Below are 19981 nucleotides of genomic sequence, written 5' to 3' on the forward strand. Positions count from 1 at the left end.
AAAGCTCCATGAAGGAAGGGATCCTGTCTCTTTCACTCATCACTGTGTACCTGGCACTTAGCATCGTACCTGGCATAGCAGACAAATCACTGTTTGTCACAAGAACGACCAATGAATGAATGACACAGGAAGTATATACTGAATGTCTATTGTGTGTTCAGAACCTTGTTGCTCACCTACAAATGTCTCTCCTCTCCACAAAAGTACGTGACTTTCCCCACGTGAAACTGCTAAATAATAGAAGAAAAAGCAAGGGAAACTACTGACTTCAGAGTATGACTCATGAAAAGCTGAGTATATTTTATAAACAGCTCTTGGAACTGAAACTTTCAAAGAGAAGTTTTTCCATGGATTACAATGAGGTTTCCAGGAACTTCTCCCACAAAGTAATACTTAAGTAAATGCAGTCAAACCTCACTGCCACCTTTTTATCCTTCTCATCAGCAACATGTTGGTTTTGACTCTTCCAACATCCAATACACATCATTTCAAATTAAAATTTAAAATTATTATTATCTAATTATAGTTCTTAAGCATGTTTCCATGAGGGCCTCAGAAGCACATATTTTTACTATACTAACAAGGTTCATTCGTTTACTCTTTCATTTCCTTTTCATTCTGTGCCATATAACAAAAAAAAAAGGTTTACCCCAGTGTTATTCAAGTTTTAACGTGCCTGTAAATCACATGGGGATGTGGCTGAAATTTGCATTTCACCCCTGAAACTATTACCCTAAGATAGTCTTTAAATCTTTTAAACCTGAAATCAAAAATGTCCTCTAAAGTCTTCATAAAATCAAACAATACTTTAGCTCAACTAGTAAAGAATGTCTGCCTTCAGCATTGTGCTCTTTTAAGATTTATCTGTATGGGATCAAACTGACAACAGCAACTAGAAGGATTAGATAGGAGACTTAGGGGGCAGTGAGTTTATGTTCGTGGGGGAAGAACCAATTGGAAAAGGAGGGTGACAATGGTTGTACCACTCAGAGGTTGTAATCAATGTCACTGAATTGTACAAGTAGAAGTTGTTAAATTTGTGTGTGTTCTGTTGTGTATATTCTCAACAGGAACAACAACAAAAATATATTTTAAAAAAGCAGAAAAAAAATGGATTCGAGACAACAGTAACAAAAAAAAATTTCAGATTCTGATATGGTTCGGGGTGGGGTCTGTAATTCTGCATTTCTAACTAGCTCCGAGGTGATGCAGGTGCTGTTTGTCCAGCAACTATTCATTGAGTAGTGAAGGTCTAGAAGACTGCGTATTGGTTTCTCCAGTTACTTGGATTACATGGGTATGGCTCTCGCATTCTGCTCTACCAAATGAACTACTTATTGTTGGGAAGGTGAAATCAAATTTAGTTTATAAAGTGGGATTGGGATCAAAGAGCATTTTCGCAAAGTGAAATACTTACTCATTTGTCCACATATTTCTTTGCTCTAGGATAAGATGAATAAATTTTTCCAGTAAGAAGAAACCACTTTCTCCGGATGTCTGAAGGACAGAGAAGAAACTCACACTTTTTCCCACCATTTAAGATGTGTAAAAAAATGTATGTTAGTCTGTAATATCTATGGTTGGTATGAAATCCTATCTATAAATTAATCTAAACTAATGAAAGACTGTTGGTAAACTTTGCTAAGCATCTGAAAACAATGTAGGAAAATATTATACTTATTTTCAGTTGTTACAGTTGGAATAATTGGGCTTCTACTTCAATTTATTCTATTAAATATATGAAACAATTTGAAACGAAGTTGTGCTTATTGAGTCTTTAGTTCATTATATTCTCATATACTATAAATATGTTATAAATCTTAACCCTTCACTATAGTATAATTATGCTCATTCATAAAAGTCAGAAATCAATCTAGGTATAGGTAAGAGTTAGTGTGTGAATGACATACATAAAAGATCTTTGATGCAGCGACAATCATTTTGATATTAGCCTTGGTAGAGCTAGTCATTTCTGTGGCATTTGCCCACAAAATAGCAAGGAACCAGAAAATTTATGAAAGTATCTTTTTTAAAAAAGAACATTTTACAGTATTACTGGGTTAAAAAAGAGAAAAGAAAAAAAAGGTCTTCCTTTTTCCCCCTAATTGTAAAACTAATATACGTGCGGTATAGAAAATTAGAATACAAAGAAATCGAAAGGAAAAAAGTTCATCTGTGATTCAGTTCCCAGAAACACTCACTGGTAACATACTGATATTTTAAAAATTCTTTTTTCTATACATATGTTTTCCTTTGCATGTTTAGAATCCTACTGTGTATACTTTTATTATCCCTTTTTACACAATGTTATATAATCTCCCATTCATTAAAATCATACTTTTAGAAATTATATAAAAATTATATTTTTGTCCTAAATTTACTCATTTACTTTTCTAATATTAGATACTTGGGTTTTTCCAGTTTTTCATTCTATACATAGCTGTAGTGTTTTACTCACCGTCACCCTTCTTTTTAAAAGTTCTTATAAGTATTCTGGTCATGCTCCCTTCATTTGCCTTCCTCTCTAGTCTAAATTCATCTTAAAACTTCCTCTAGTTTACCATTTCCAATTTATTACTCAGTCTTTAATGTAATAAATCAAATCTAGTCAACAAAGATTTTTAAGTAGGGAGGGGATATGCCCAGTCAACAAGCATGGGGACATGGTCAGTCAACAAAGATTTGTTGACAGGGCATGTCCCTGCCCTACTCAAAAATATTTATACTGTGTTCTGTTAAGGGTGATGAAAAATCTGGAAATGGATAGTGGTGATAGCTATACAACATGGTAAGCATAATTAAGGTCACTGAATTGTACACATAAAAAAGGTTGAAATGACGAATTGTTTTTACATAGTTTTTTACAACAAATTAAAAAATTGAAACCTTACAGTAAAAAAAAATTAAATATCTTTACTACAAAACAGTCAATATTATCTTTAGTCAAGAACCAAATGTTTCTAGATTTAATATAAAAATTTCCATTTAGTTAGTGCTCACTAGATCGGAACCTACGTGTAAGCCAATTCCAACCACCACCATGTTTACGGAAATCTGTCATCACTGGCTACTTCAAAAACAGTGTTTTGAGCCAATGCCTAAAATCGGAGGATTACATCTTAAACAACATCAGTCATTTACCTAGGTTTGAGAAAAAGCATTTGCTATTTCTATGTATCTAAAATCTTAACCTTCTAAAAATTTTTACTAGCAACCTTTTTGCCTGTAGAATGTACGTTAGGATGCCACACATAAAGTCCAGTGGGTGGGGAGTATTGACTTTTATTCATCCAGTAAAAATGATGTCCTGTTTTCACTTGAGTTCCTAAAAAAAAAAAAAAAATTAAGACTTTATAAACACTCAGGGATTTCTTTTCTGATTTCTACCTTGCTCCTGTTCAGTAAACAAGCTCCTCCCTGTTTACTCAGCCTTTCTCCTATGACTTGGGGCCCCACATCAGGCTGTCTATGACCAGCTGCTAGAGAGGGCCTTTCTCCTTCCTTGCAAGGAGCCTTGGTGGAGAAATGGCTAAGCACTGGGGGGCTAACTGAAAGGTCAGCAGTTTGAACCCACCAGCTGCTTTGCAGGAAAAAGATGTGCCAGTCTGCTTCCCTAAAGATTATAGACTTCTCCGGTTTGGAAACCTTCTGGGACAGTTCTGTCCTATATGGTCACTACTAGTTGGAAGTGGGTCAGCTGGATAGCAACGGGTTTGGTTTTCCTCTTCTTTGCAAGGAGTCTTCAATCCACTCTGGGGCCCTGGTTACTTTTGTAGTTACATCCTGTTCTTCGTTGCCCCACTGCACATCTTCCCACCTAGATTCATGTGCAGAGTTGTTCGTGCCAGTAACATTTATAATCATGAATAACCGAAACCACCTAAATGCCCAGTGTTGTTGTTGTTACGTGTCAACGTGTCTGTTCCGACTCACAGAGACCCTAAAGGGCAGAGTAGAAGTGCCCCATAGGGTTTCCAAGGAGCAGCTGGTGGATTCAAACTGCCGACCTTTTGGTTAGCAGTCAAGATCTTAACCACTTTGCCCAATGGAGGGGATGATTTTAAAAATTACCAAATAATAAAATATGATGCAACTGTCAAAGTCATGCTTCCCATGTGAATTTAAAAGCATGGGACAATGCTTATCATGTTAAGAGGAGAAAGTGAAATAGAAGTGATATTATAATATGATCCTAGTTTATATATACTGTGTATTTGTTAAATACCAAAATATAGACTGTTTGTATTGGGGTGGGGGTGGGGGAGGAACATTACAGGTAAACTTCATTTTCTTCTTTATACTTTTCTATATTTAAAATTTTTCATATAGTAAATATGTGTTATATTTATGAGACAGACACAATAAATGTTATGAAAAAACTTCTTCACTGCTTATCAAGATCCTTTTATATCTTTCATTTCTTAACATGCCCCAGTTACTTTTAATTTTTATTTTCTTACCCTTTAGATCTCCTCTCCCCCTCTGTCCCTTATTTCTTTATACTCTGACTAGTTCAAAAAAAAGATTTAAGGCTTTATGCTAGGATTCTTCCAACAATCAAATTCATGGTCCCCCTATTATTTTTTTTTTATTATAGTTATGGAGCCCTGGTGACACAGTGGTTAAGAACTAGGCTGCTAACCAAAAAGTTGGCAGTTCAGATCCACCAGCTGCTCCTTGGGAACCCTATGGGGCTTTTCTACTCTGCCCTATAGGGTCACTATGAATCAGCATCAACTCCTCGGCAACGAGTTTTTTGGTTTATTGTAGGTATGCATAGGTCATTAAGGTATGTTTTTTCTGATCCTGATCCTTATTTCACCCAAATTTTAAGTTAATGTTTTTCAAGTTTGATTCTGGCAATGAATACTGAAAGGAAAACCTGGTAAATTAAACGAGTCACAGTGTTCATATTAAAAACAACAAAAATTCCTCAGGAAAAGAATGACTAATTTTTGGTACTGATGCCAGAAAACAAAGCTATCTCAGGTATCCTCATGAAGAGGCCACAGTGTGTTGAAATGAATAACTTTCTTCACAATAGCCTCAGGCAGGGGACTGAGGTTCATACAGGCATTTATCAGGCAGGTCCACAACATAGGCCAATGGCTTCATTCCAAAGTGCAATTCTAAAAAGCAAGGCTGTGAGCTAGAGGAGAGGAGCCTGGAGGACATGCAGGTGGGTCACACAAGACCTGAGTACCCAGCTCTCAACTGATTTGTCTATACACAGGCAAGGGTTTTGGAATGTCTATGGTTAGAACTTGACTACTAACCTAAAGATTGGTGGCACTGTGAAAGAAAGGCCTGGCCATCTGCTTTCTTAAAGATTACAGCCAAGAAAACCCTATGGAGCAGTTCTACTCTGTTATACATGGTGTCACGATGAGTTGGAATCACTCAATAGCAATGGTGTGAAGAGCTGATGATTTGCAAGTCCTTCAGGTATGCCCACCCAGGAGGCAATTCCCATCCCATCTGGTCTATTGAGTGCAGCTGCTTACCAAGGACAATACCCAGGGACTATGTGGAGCTCCTGCTGCTTAGCCAGGAAGCAACTATTATCCCCAGATTAAAAACCAAGGAGAGGTCAATACAAGTTTTGAATGATACATTATGATTCTTAGCAGATTCCACACAAAGCGATAAGATTTAACAGTTTCCTGTTTTTCACCTTCATTCGTGCCAAAGGAGGAAAGCAATCCAGAAATATCCTTGGCCACCAATCATCACAAAGCACGAAGGAAATATGAATGTTACCGATTGACTTTCTCAGTGGTTTAGATTATGAGTCAGTCAAATTAAGCTTGATTTTTTTTTTTTCCTCTTATTTTCTATGTTCCCTTTCTTTGTAGGAGAGTTTTACGAGTTCTTTTAAAGGACATTCCTAAAAGTAAAACAACAAGGCAGAAAATTTGTCTACAGCTATTAATCTAGGTAAGCCAGAAGTTCAGGACTAAAGCTAAAAAGCAAGAAGTGGCAAGGGCAGTTAATTAAAACAGAACCGATAGTTAAGGATCCATTCGAATCATAGAAATAAGCATTTGGGCTATTCTAACAATTTCACTTTTTGTTTTCAGTGTAAATTTTTAATACATTGAGCATTTTGGAGTTTTCCATATCTCCTCAGTTATATGTCCAAAAACTTTATAAACTGAGTTGGCGGGTTGATGTGTTCATGAAGTATGTGCTTCTACTTTCTCATTTCTTATTAAAAAATGTAAAATTTAGATAAATGACTGGAATTGCTACAAGGATGGATGATGCATGTTGCAAAAATCTGGACACGTCGCTGGTTCCTGGAACGTTTTTCAGGCGGAATATCCATAAAAATCATTGGTATTTGGGGAAAGGGAATAAAAATTGCCATATGGATAAACTACACCCTGGGTTCAGACAGAACCGTACCTCTAGACTTAATTAAAGAGAACAGATCAACGTGTGTGTTGTTGTGATGCTGGAAGCTATGCCACTGGTATTTCAAATGCCTGCAGGATCACCTATCATGGACAGGCTTCCAGATTAAGACAGATTAGGAAGAAAGGCCTGGAGATCTACTTCCAAAAATTAGCCAATAAAAACTGTATTGATCATTACAGAATATTGTCTGATATAGTGCTGGAAGATGAGCCCCCTAGGTTGGAAACCACTTAGAAAACAAAGTAATCATAACAATGAACTCGAGCATACCAACAATGGATGCAAAGGGGCATGAGGAATCTTTTGGGGGTGATGAAAATGTTCTGTCACTTGATTGTGGCGGTGGTTTTCACGGATGTATACAACTAACTGTCAAAACTCATCAGACTGCACAGGTGATGGCTGCACCACACAATTAATGTAATCAGTGTCGTTGACTGTGTATGTAAAAAATGTTGAATTTGTAAATGCTATGTTTTATATGAAGCCCTGGTGTTGCAGTGGTTAAGAACTCAGCTGCTAACCAAAAAGTCAGTAGTTTGAATCCACCAGCTGCTCCTTGGAAACCCTAAGGGGCAGTTCTGCTCTACCCTATAGGGTTGCTATGAGTCAGGATTGATTCCACGGAAATGTGTTTGGTTTTTTTTTTTTTTTTTTTTTGGTTTATGAGTGAGAACAGACTCAATGACACACAACAACAACACATGGAGATTAGAGAAACAAGTTAAATGGCACCACTAGGAATCAAAAGACAAATCCGGGGTCTGGGTATACAGGGTAATTGACCCAAATTCTGTAACAAGTCAATGACATAGTTTAAATGTTGTAGAGGAATGTCCTGGAGACAGCAGACAATATCAAAACATTTAAAAAACTAGGAGAGGATGGCTCCAGAAAGCAACCAAAATAAAATACCAGATGACCTTCTGCTAGAGGAAAAGGCACTGGAACTACCCAATTGGAAATTCAAAACTCTAGTATTCAGGGTTCTCCAACATATGAAAGAAAATGTAGACAAAAATAAAGAAAAAATAGAGAAAATCATGGAAAAGACAGACAAAACAATGGAAGAATTCAGGAACAAAATGTCAAGATAAATAAACAACTAGAAATCATATAAGATAATTAGAAATTCAAAGATAAACAACAAGATTTCAGAAGTGGACAGTTCAATAGAAGGTTTTAGGAGCAAATTTGAAACAATGGAAGATAGGATCAGCGAAATTGACAAACCCTTGCATAACACTTGGAGGAAAATCAGAGAAAAGAAGGAAGAAAAATGAAGAAGCCCTGAGAATGTTGTAGGATACAATCACAAGCAAAAATCTGCGTGTAATTGGAGTTGCAGAAAAGGGGGAGAAAACGGAAAACAGAGAGAGGATCACTGAAAATTTGCTGACAGAAAACTTCCCTAATATCATGAAAGATGAAAAGTCAACCATCCAAGAAGCTCAACAAACCTTATGTGGAATAGACCCCAAAAGAGAAACACCAAGACATATCATAATCACACTCAGTAAAACCGAAGACAAAGAAAGAATTCTGACAACAGCTTGAGAAAAAACAAAAAGTCACATACAAAGAGGAAGCAATAAGACTAAACTCTGATTCCTTGGCAGAAACCATGCAGGCAAGAAAGCAATGGGATTACATACACAAAATTTGGAAAGAAAAAAACTTCCAACCAAGAATAATAAATCCTGCAAAACTCTCACTTAAATATGATGGCAAAATTATGACATTTCCAGATAAACAGAAATTAAGGGAATACGTAAAAACCAAGCCAAGCTTACAAGAATTATTAAAGTAAGTCCTTCATTTAGAGAACAAACAACATCAGACAACAATCTGAATCAGCACAGAAGACAGCATCGGCCAGATGCCAACCTAGATAATGAACTCTTGAGGATAAAACAAAACTAAAAAATTTACAGCAGGGAACCAAAGATGTCAGTCTATAAATGACAGCAACATCAGAACAATAAAAGGGGAAATAAACAGCGTAGGTATAGAAAGTTCACATGGAGAGGAAGTCAAGGTGATACCAAGTAATAAAAGACTGGTTTAAACTTAGGAAGATACGAACAAATTTCAAGGTAACCAAAAAGAAAGTTAACAAATCTACTCATCAAAATAAAGAAGAAAAACATAAGGGTCTTAGTGAACACAAAATCTACAAACAGGAAAGAAATGAAAAAAAAAAAAAAAATCCACAAACAAAAAAGATTCAGCGTAGAACAGTAAGAACAAAGAAAACGTTAGCACCACAAAAAAGCATTCCAAAATGACAGCAGTAAACTCACACCTATCAATAATCCCACTGAATGTAAGTAAATGGCTTAAATGCACCCACAAAGAGACATAGAGTGATGGAATGGATTGAAAAAACAGGACATATCAATATGTTGTCTACAAGAGACACACCTTAGAAACAAAGACCTAAATATATTAAAAATCAAAGAATGGAGAAAATATATCAAATGTTGTAGAGGACTACTTGAGATAAAAAGAGACTTAAAAGCTATAGCAACAAAATGCAATGTTTTTAGCCTTATTTAGATACTGGTTCGAATAATCCCTGTTAAAAAGTTAATTTCGAGACTGTGTTTTAGAAAATACCAGGACAATTCTGTCATATTTGAAGTCTGATAATAGCATCATGGTTATTTAACAACAACAAAAAAAAAACTATATATTTTTAAGATGCACACTGAAGTATGTACGGGTGAAATGCCATGATACTTGGGATTTACTTTAAAATATATAAGAAAAAAAGAACAAATAAAAAGGAATAGGTGAAGAATATGTGGCAAATCTTAGTAATTGTTGAACCTTGGTGAATAGAACTGGGGGTTTATCACCTTATTCTTCCTACTTTTGAGTATGTTTAAAAATTTTCCTAACAAATTTTTTTCAAGTATCTACTTCAGGCATAAGGAAGTACTTATTCATAGAAACAGTAGACTGTGGAATATCCCTTCTTGATTATCCAAAAAAATAAATAAAAATTTAAAAGCAGCTGGTAGCCCCACTTTGGTGAATGATGTCTAGGGTCTTAAAAGCTTGCAGGCGGCCATCTAAGACATATCAATTGGTCCCAACTCACTTGGAGCAGAGGAGAACAAAGAGCATCAAAGACACAAGGAAAATATTAGCCCAAGAGGCAAAAGTACCACATAAATCAGAGACTCCATCAGCCTGAGACCAGAAGAACTAGATGGTGCCCGGCTATCAGCAATTGACCGCCCTAACAGGAAACACAGCAGAAAATCCGTGATGGAGCAGGAGAAAAGTGTGGAACAGAACTCAGACTTACATAAGGAGACTAGACTTAATGGTCTGACTGAGACTGAGGGAATCTCTGAGGCCATGGCCTCCGGATGCTATGTTAACCCAGAACAGAAACCATTCCCAAAGACTAGTCCTGAGACGAAGATTAAACTGGACTATAAAACATAGTACTCGTGAAGAGTGTGCTTCTCAGTTCAAGCAGATGCATGAGGCCTAATGGATAGCTCCTGTCTGGAGGCAGGATGAGAAGGCAGGAAGGGACAAGAACTGATTGAATGGACTCAGGGAACCGGGGGTGGAAAGAGAGTATGCTGTCACATTGTAGGGATTGCAGCTAGTGTCACATGGCAATATGTGTATAAAAATTTTGTATGAAAGAATCACTTGAGCTGTAAACTTTCACCTAAGGTGCAATCAAAAATTAAATAAATAAAAAAGCAGTTCGTAGCACCTTTCCAGTGGTGTTCATCTCACTAAGATGCTCATTCCTCTGAGAACCCAGCCACCACTGACCCCCATCCCTCCACACCAATCCACTTACCATCACCACTGTACTATAAAACCCAGTCCTGGCCATGCTAATTGCACCATTGTGATACCAGGCCCAAGAGGGGCTAGTAAAACTCTGGCTGCCAAAGATATAAAATTGGGGTTCAAAATCTGCTAGTCCTCTCTACTGTTGATTGGAAGCTCCCGCTGGGGGAACCATCTTCTGCCAAGTGAAGTGGGGGAGCAGAGAAAACTGATCTGGAGGGGAGGGTGGGAGGAGGGAGAGATGCAGAATCCAGACAAGGTTATCAGTCCTGTCTGGGTCCCTCCCTGAGGGCTAGCTCTCCCCTTGGGCTCTATGAGACTCACTTCTAAGATGATAGTAAATTTTGCCTCCCTCTTGCTCTTTTTTTTTTTTTTTTTTTACCTGAAGCTGCTTCCACGAAGTCACTATAATTGCAACCAAAAGAATCTTCATAATTCAACTGCCTTTAGTTTTATCGGGCTTACTTATAGCTCCTGCTTGGAGGAGATATGTGGGCTAAATAGCTACCTCCTCATTTATATTTCCACGTCTCTATAACTAATATCCACCCAACGGATAGTCGCTTCGCTTCAACTTGAAAAACATCCTTGACAATCTGACCAACTGTCTAACTGTAAATGGAGATGAGAATGTTGGAAAGATAGGTGCCTAAAAGAATCTCCTAATCTGACAATGACAACTGATCAATATAGAAGTGACAAAGGACAATGTGACAAGGATATCAAGGAAGTGCCGCTTCAAAAGGCAAGTGGGCAGGATTAGTGACAGCCTAACACTCAAAGCACCTGACATCAACCTTGAGACACTTTAGGTCTGGAATTGCTCTGAAGCTATAATTAACGGATGTGTTGAGCATAAAAATCAGGGCAGGGATTTGTTTTGTTCAGTTATATCCCACGTTCCTGGGACATACTGGTATCCAATAAATGCTATTGAAGGAGGTTATAGCTTTTGTAAGTTTATAAGCACAAACCAGATCTGACCCTAATGTAGCCCTGCAAATATCAATATAGAACAATTAATTCTCAGTCCTGCATTGCTTGGAAAACACTTTGGAAATAGCTCTACAAGCCTGATATGACAAATGAGTCATGTCATGACACATAAAAGAAAAAAAAAACTAAAGTATTTATCTTTTAAAGGAACACAACAAATCTTGGAGTCATCATATCAAAATCTTCTACCAAGAGTCCCCGTTACTATTTCTCAAACTGCGGCTTGGGAAATGGGGCCCAGGAAAGCACTGAAGGAGCCACAGAAGCGAAATGGCTGTTCGGTGGTGAAAGTGAGGACCGGTGGGCTCTGCAAATAAGTGGTCAGACTGCATCTGTCTTTCACTCACATTCGATTTCTCTTTTCTGATTTTCGGAGTTGCTGTTATTACACTGTTGCCTTGGATGACACAAGAAACTAAGTCTTTGAGCATTGGGCTCACATTAGAAAGAGAGGCTTTCTTTTTCTGTCCCAAAGGTGCTGCCGAGACAGAAGTAATTCCTGCAATGCAGTTTAGACAACCTGGACAGTGTTTGTTCATCTGTCTCTCTGTCTCTCCCCAAAGACCAAAGGTTTGTTGAATTGCACTAAACGCTGTTGTTGTTGTTAAGTGCCCTTGAGTCGATTTTTGATCATAGTGACCCTATGTGACTGCCCCCTAGGGCTTCCTAGGCTGTAATCTTTACAGGAGCGGATCCCCAGGTCTTTCTCCTGTGGAGCCGCTACGTGGGTTCATGGGTTCGTGGGTTCAAACTGCAAACCCTTCAGTTGGCAGCCGAGCACTTAACCATTGTGCTACCAATGCTCATTGCACTAAACATTACTAGAAGTAAAGGCAGGCCAAACTTTCCTTCTAGGGTAGTTGAAAATGATCTTATTATAAGCAGCATTATTAATGTGGTTTCCCCCCTTAGGCATTATGCACGATTTCTAAGGCTGTGGTTTATTTGGCCACAGTAAACCTGACCTAAAAATACCAAAACTAAGGCCATTGCCATTGAGTTGATTCCACCTCACAGCTACCCTCTAAAATTTGGCTGTTCCACTTTTGGAATTTTTTCCTTGCATATGAGCAACATGCATTTACACTTTGATTTTCCAAACTTTTCCAAAATCATGTATATGTCACTAATTTCATTCACATTAATCTAGCAGGTATTTCTTAACATTGCAAGTGCCCCAGGCCTCATGTTGGATGAAGAACGACAGGAATGAGTACAACGGAACCCATCTGACCACTGTACTGATGAGAGGCAGGTTCCCCAGCAACCCCGAATCTGGTGTGCTTGTGATTCTGAAACTGTACAGAATTTGTGTTAACTCATTTGATTGAAGACTTCAACAGACTTGGGGTGGGGATGGGGGATAGTGCTGATAAACCTGAAGAGTGTGATACTTACCCTTTATACCCTCGATTTCGGTGCTATGATATTTATCTTAGTCATTATTTTATCCTCCAAAGTATTTTGCATAATCTTCATGAGTACACAAATTGATTGTTTCATAAGTGTCTTGTGAAATAGAAAATGAATAATGATGTTCATTCATTCATTAATCTATTTACTCAACAAATATTTACTAAACACAGGCATTGCACTGTAGGATATTAACATGTTTATTTCAATGTCAAAATAGTTTTCTGTTGGGTCACGTATTCCATAACTTTTACACGTGACTGCAAATGATTTCTGTTTTAGTAAAGAGTAGTTTAACAAGAAGTATGCAGAGGTAAACCCTCCAAATCTTTAAAACACTGTGTACAAATTTCTGACTTTAACTGAAATTTCACTTTGCACATTTTTCTGAACATTTGAAATTTTTGCATTACTTTTTCAGTCACATAAATGTGCAGGAAGAACTTGAGTGCCTAAAGGGTAAAATCTTAGAGCAAATACACTAAGTTCTCATATTGACATTAACACCTTTTAGAGAGGCAGTAAATTTTTTGTGCTTGGATCAAAATAAAAAACCTTATAAGTCTGTGTTAGCTTCATTTTTTTTCTATCAAAAGGGCAATGAACAATAAATTGTGAATTGTTGATTTTATACTTTTTTTTAATTTAAATGTGATATTTTCATAATTAAAAATGGACACAAAACATAGTTAATATGTAAACAGCCAACATACAGAAAATAATTAAACCAGTTGCTCTTGAGTTATACAATTCTTAATAATTTTTAACCACCAATTCTTTCCGTACTCATCCGGCCAATTATGTGCATTTAAAAATTGTACCTGCCAAAGGAAACAATTCCTACCTATTTAAGGAAACAATTCCCACCTATCTGCAAACAGATTATTAGCCTTTCCAACCACACCTGGTTACAAAGCTGGTCACCAGTCCCCAGTAAGTGCACAATATTGGGAGGAACTTTGAACTGCCTTCTTCTTCCTTCTGGGAAAAAAACTGAAATTATACTTGGCGGATCAATGTTCAGTCACAGAAATCTCAGATGTAACCCATTTGAGGGCAGCCTGGTTTTTCTGGAGCCAACGCTGACAGAGTTAAGTTCCAGCTGGGTGACATAGGCAGATAGAACACATTTTGAAGCTTCTGTAAGAAATACCAAATCTCCTTCTGGTGGGTAGCATTAGGACAGGATTAAAACGAACCAAGTGGTCTATTTTCCTGAGGAAAAACAAAGAATATCTTAGACTCCTAGGAACCTGCCTGGTTCTGGTGCTCATGAAATACTGTCCTATATTAAGTTTGGAACTGAATCAGATATTCTTGGACAAGCTCATTCAGCTTGATAAATGGATCCTTGAATTACAGAGCTCTCTTCTACATTATTTTCACAATCCTCAGAGTCTAAAGGCCATTCTTTATACCTGACCTTTTGTTATTTCATGCTTGCAACTTAAAGCCAGTTCATTCTATGTAATATTTTGTGGAAACTGAGAGGCCTTAAAATACAAAAAGAGTTATTAGTTTATCGTTACCAAACTAAAAAGAATCATAGTATGCTTCAAGCTGTATGGTCATTTAGCATTCATTTAGTCCAGCCTCTTCACTTTAAAATAATAATTCCTTGCATGGGTATAGTTGACGTGTTTCTTGCCTGGCCTGCATCCCTTCCCTCTTCTTTAGGTAACAGCACCTCATTTTTTTTCTTAGAGGAACTATCATGCCCCCGATCGTTAGTCCATGAAGTTTAGACGAAGCTGATTATATCCCTCAGCTCCAGAGGAGGGCCTAAGAAGATTCCACATCCCCTGACCGCAGTGGTTGCTTCAAGAATGAGCATGGGGTCCAGGCTGGGCCAATGAGAGCCAACCTACTTTGATAGAGTTGCCACCAGGATTCTGACTAATGAATATGTAGCATTTTCCACTGAACAGGCAAGGTCACAGCAAGTCATCTACACAGTCAGGTTCTCCTGATACCTACCCACTGTGAGTTCCTCACAATCTAGTGGGGAATGAGGATGCTGACAGATAGTTTCTATAAAATACATCAAGAGCATTTATTTATTCAGTGAGTATTCATTGAGAGTCTATTCTATGCCTGGGTCTGTGCTAGGTGCTAGAGATGAAGTTTTGAATGAAACAGTCATGATTCCTTCCCCGTGATGTTTTAACATATATATATATAAAGGAGCACAGAGGGGCATACATAGCATTGGTGTGTGCATGTGAGTGTCCAGGATGACTTCTCGAAGGAAGGAACTGGCCTCTTAAATATCTCTTGAATCTATTCTTCTGTAATTTTCTTCCTAACCCTTACAGCTATTATCTTAGTTCACAGGAGCCTGAGTGGTATAATGGTTAAAGCACTTGGCTGCTAACCAAAAGGTCAGAGGCTCGAACCCACCAGTTGCTCTGTGGAAGGAAGATGTAGCAGTCTGCTTCCATAATGATTACAGCACTGGAAACCCTATGGGGCAGTTCTACTCTGTCCTATAGGGTCACTATGAGTCGGAATCCTACTATCCATGGGAGAAAAGACCTGGAAATCTTCCCTATAAAGATTACAGCCTAGGAAACTTTGGGACGGTTCTACTGTGCCTATACAGTTGCTATGAGTCGGAATCAACTCAATGGCACACAACATCTTAGTTCACACCGAATTATAGCAGTAGCTTTCCAAATAGACTCTATGCCTGCATTCTTAACCTTGCGTCTAATATCCAACTCATTCTTTATTTGGGTAACAGAATGATCTTATCGGGAAATTTTTTATTGAAGTATAATACACATACATGGAAGTACATATGTAAGAATACAGCTTGATGAATTTCCTCAACCAAACACACCCATTAACCAGCACCTCTATCAATGAACATTGCCAGTATTCCAGAAGCTCTTCTCATTCTCTCTCCCAACTACTCACCCCCCTCACAAATGATCTTTTAAAAACACAAATCTCATTACATTGCTCCCTTACTTTGTTAACACCTTTCAAGAACCCCCTCTACAGCCTTCAGGATAAAATCCCATCTCTTTAGCCAAACTTACCTGTTGCCATGGAGTCAATTCCGACTCATGGAGATCACATTGTATTTCAGAGTAGACCTGTGCTCTGCAGGGTTTCATGGCTGTGCTCTTTTGGAAGCAGATCATCAGGCCTGTCTTCTGAGGAGCCTCTGGATGGATTCTAATCACCAACTTTTTGGCTACTAGTCCCACCCAGGGACTCTTTCACCAAACTAAACCCTTTGCCATTAAGTCAATTCCAATTCATAGCGACCCTACAGGACAGTGTAGAACTGCTCCATAGGGTTTCCAAGGCTGTAATCTTTATGGGAGCAGACTGCCACATCTTTCTCTGGTGGAGAGGCTGGTGGGTTCAAACCAGCGACCTTTCAGTTAGCAGCGAAGTGCTTAACCAATGTGCCACCAGAGCTCCTTTTAGTCGAACTAAAGCCCAGAGCCGTTGAGTCGATTCTAACTAATAGTGACCCTATAAGGCAGAGTAGGGTTTCCAAGGAGCGGCTGGTGGATTCAAACTGCCGACGTTCTAATTAGCAGCCGACCTGTTAACAACTTCCTTAGGCCGCTTAGCCTTATGAAACCGTTGTAATTCCTAACCTTCTGTCCTAGTCCTCACTGCCTGGCCTTTGCATATGCTGCTCCTTCTATTTAGACTAACATGTCAGGCTTCTCCCCCGCCACCCCCATTTTATAATTATTCCAGGAGCCCCTTCACAAAGCCTTCAATGATCCCTTCCCTTTCCACTGTCTTTCTCATTCTTTTTTTGGAGGTAAAAACTGTGTTTTTCATCTCAGCCCAATATGTTAAATGAATAAATGAGAACACTAGGTTTTATTTCTTTCTCTTTGTTCTTTTGTTCCCCCTTGACCTTCTTTTAAGTAAGAACAATCTCTCACCTTGTGAATAAGTCAATGGTTATGAAACTTCAGTCAGTCATTTGTGGAGAAGTCATGACTAGTTTCCACCGATCTAGCCACATGCTCTTGCCCAGTGTCTTCCTCACCCCCCAGCCCTTCAAAATAAGACGGGGAGTTTATTGAAGTAGGGGCAGTCTGTGGCATCACAACCTATCAAAGTAAGTGGATGCAATGGAAATTTATATTCATGTAATATAAGCATATGAATATTTTGCATACAAAAAGTTGGCTTAATTGGACCATCTGGAGGATTTAAGGGAAAATTAGGAGTGAGGGAGGAAGAATGCAAGCAAGCAAATGCCTTCCTACCATGTTGACACAACATTAGGCTCTATTTATGATGTTTTAATTTACTGAGGTGTGGGAGGAAAGCGCATCAGTGTATAGTTTTTTAACTGCACGAAAAGTCAATACATCCTTTTTTTTATGTGGTTAAAACAATTTGTACATTTATAATTTTTTCTTTTTAATTAAAAAAATAGGGGTATCAGAATGGGAAATCACAGAAATTTCTTGGTCCAATGACAATCAACTTAATTAGGTTAAAAAAATTTATAAAACAAAAAAACCGAACCCATTGTCGTTGAGTCAGAATTGGAATCCCATAGGGCAGAGTAGAACTGCCCCAAAGGGTTTCCAAGGAGCAGCTGGTGGACTCAAACTGTCGACCTTTTGGTTAGCAGCTGAGCATGTAACCACTGCATCACCAGAGCTCAAAAAACATATATATAGGAAATAAAAAACCCAAAACCTTTACAAAAGGTTTTCATGTGTAGGAAGAAATCTTACAAGGTTGATGGGCATAGCCAGAGCATCCAACTGTCCATCCAACTCCCAATCTGTGCTGGGACTGGGGGTGAGGTACAGGGGCAGTGCCACTTGAAACCACTCTTATGGAAGCTTTTAAATTCAGTACTTTATTTTTAAAGAAGGCATTCCAAACAGTAAATCCAAATGGAAAACCCAAGTTTATTTTCTCTACACATAACATCAAAAACACCTGGCAGAGACTTTCTGGAGCAATTGAGGTTGAATAAATGCTGGAAATTATTGCCCTGAGATAATCTTTAAGCTCTAAACCAAAATATCCCCTGAAGTCTTCTTAAAACCAAACAATGACAGAAACAAGATAAGGATGCTCTTTGTCACCACTCCTATTTAATATTGTGCTAGAAGTCCCAGCTACAGCAATAAGGCAAGAAAAAGAAATAAAGGGCATCCAAATTGGTAAGGAAGAAGTAAAACTATTCCTATCTGGAAATGATATGATACTACACATAAAAAGCCAAAACTCTTTGCCATTGAGTTGATTCCAACTCATAGGGAGCCTATAGGACCGAGCAAAACTGTCCCATAGGGTTTCCAAGGAGCAGCTGGTAGATTTGAACTGCTGACCTTTTGATAAGCAGCTGTAGCATTTAACCACTGTGCCACCAGGGATCCTGATACATAGAGAACCCTAAAGACTCCACAGGAAAACTACTAGAACTAATAGAAAGATTCAGCAGAGTAACAAAATACAAGATAAACATACAAAAATCCCCAGTCGGACTCTTAAACGCCAATGAAAAGAACTATGAAAAGGAAATCAGGAAAGCGATATCACTTATAATAGGCCCTAAAAAATAAAATACTTAGGAATAAATCTAACCACAGAAGTAAAAGACCTATACAAAGAAAACTATAAAACACTACTGCAAGAAAGCAAAAGAGATCTAATTGGCAAAACATACTATGCTCATGGATAGGTACAGTCAACATTATGAAAACGTCAATCCTACATAAAGCATTTTACAAATACAAGGCAATTCCGATCCAAATACCAACAGCATTGTTTAACTAGATGGAAAAACTAATCATTAACTTTACATGGAATGGAAAGATGCTCTGGATAAATGAAGCATTATTGAAGAAGAAGAACAAAGTAGAAGACCTCACACTATCTAACCTCGGAACCTACTCTACAGCTTCAGAAGTCAAAACAGCCTGGTACTGGTACAACAACAGACACATAGACCAATAGAACAGAATTGAGAATCCAGATATAAATCCATCCACACATGGGCAGCTGATATTTGACAAAGGCCCAGTGTCAGTTAATTGTGGAAAAGATAGTCTTTTTAACAAATGGTGCTGGCAAAACTGGATATCCATCTGTAAAAAAATGAAACAGGACCCACACCTCACACCATACACAAAAACTAACTCAAAATGGATCAAACCTAAAATAATAAGGATCATGGAAGAAAAAAAATAGGGTCAATGCTAGGGGTCTTAATGAGAATAATAAGATAAATAGGATAGAAACCATAACTAAAAATACACAAACACCAGAAGATAAACTAGATAAAAATTAAACACTTATACTTATCAAAATACTTCAGCAAAAGAGTTAAAAGAGAACCTATAGATGGGGAAAAATTTTTGGCTATGACGTATCCAACAAAGACCTAATCTCTAAAATCTACAGGAAAATCCAACACCTCTACAACAAAAAAACAAATAATCCAACTAAAAAATGGGCAAAGGATATGAACAGACAGTTTACCAAAGAAGACATTCAGGCAGCTAACAGACACATGAGGAAATGCTCCTGATCACTAGCCCTTAAAAAACAAAACCACAATGAGATACCATCTTACCCTGACATTACTTGCACTAAAAAAAAAAAAAAAAAAACAGAAAATAACAAATGTTAGAGAGCTGTGGGGAGATTGGAATTCTTATGCACTGCTGGTGGGAATGCAAAATGATAAAACCATTTTGGAAAATAATATGGCACTTCTTTAAAAAGCTAGAAATAGAAGTACCACACGCTCCAGCAATCTCACTCCTTGGAATATATACTAGAGAAATAAGAGCCATCACACAAATAGAGGTATGTACTCCCATGTTAACTGCAGTATTATTCACAATAGCAAAAATATAGAAACAACCTAAGTGCCCATCAACAGATAAATGAATAAATAAACTATGGTACATACACACAATGGAATACCACACAATGATAAAGAACAATGATGAATCTGCGAAACATCTCACAACATGGATGAATCTGGAAGGCAGTGTGCTGAACGAAATAAGTTAATCATATAATGACAAATATTGTATGAGACCACTATTATAAAAACTCAAGAAAATGTTTTTACACAGAAAGAAACAACCTTTGATGGTTATGAGGGAGGGGAGGGGTGAGGTGAGAAAAACACTAACTAGAAAATGGATAAGTGGTAACTTTGGTGAAGGGTAAGACAGTACACAGTACTGGGGAAGTCAGCACAATTTGACCAAGGCAAAGCGATAGACGCTTCATAGATACATTCAAACTCCCTGAAGGACTGAGTTCCTGGGCTGAGGGCTGAGGCCATAGTCTCAAGAGACACTTAGCT

The sequence above is a fragment of the Loxodonta africana genome, chromosome 7, assembly GCF_030014295.1.
Source record: "Loxodonta africana isolate mLoxAfr1 chromosome 7, mLoxAfr1.hap2, whole genome shotgun sequence".
Taxonomy (NCBI): domain Eukaryota; kingdom Metazoa; phylum Chordata; class Mammalia; order Proboscidea; family Elephantidae; genus Loxodonta; species Loxodonta africana.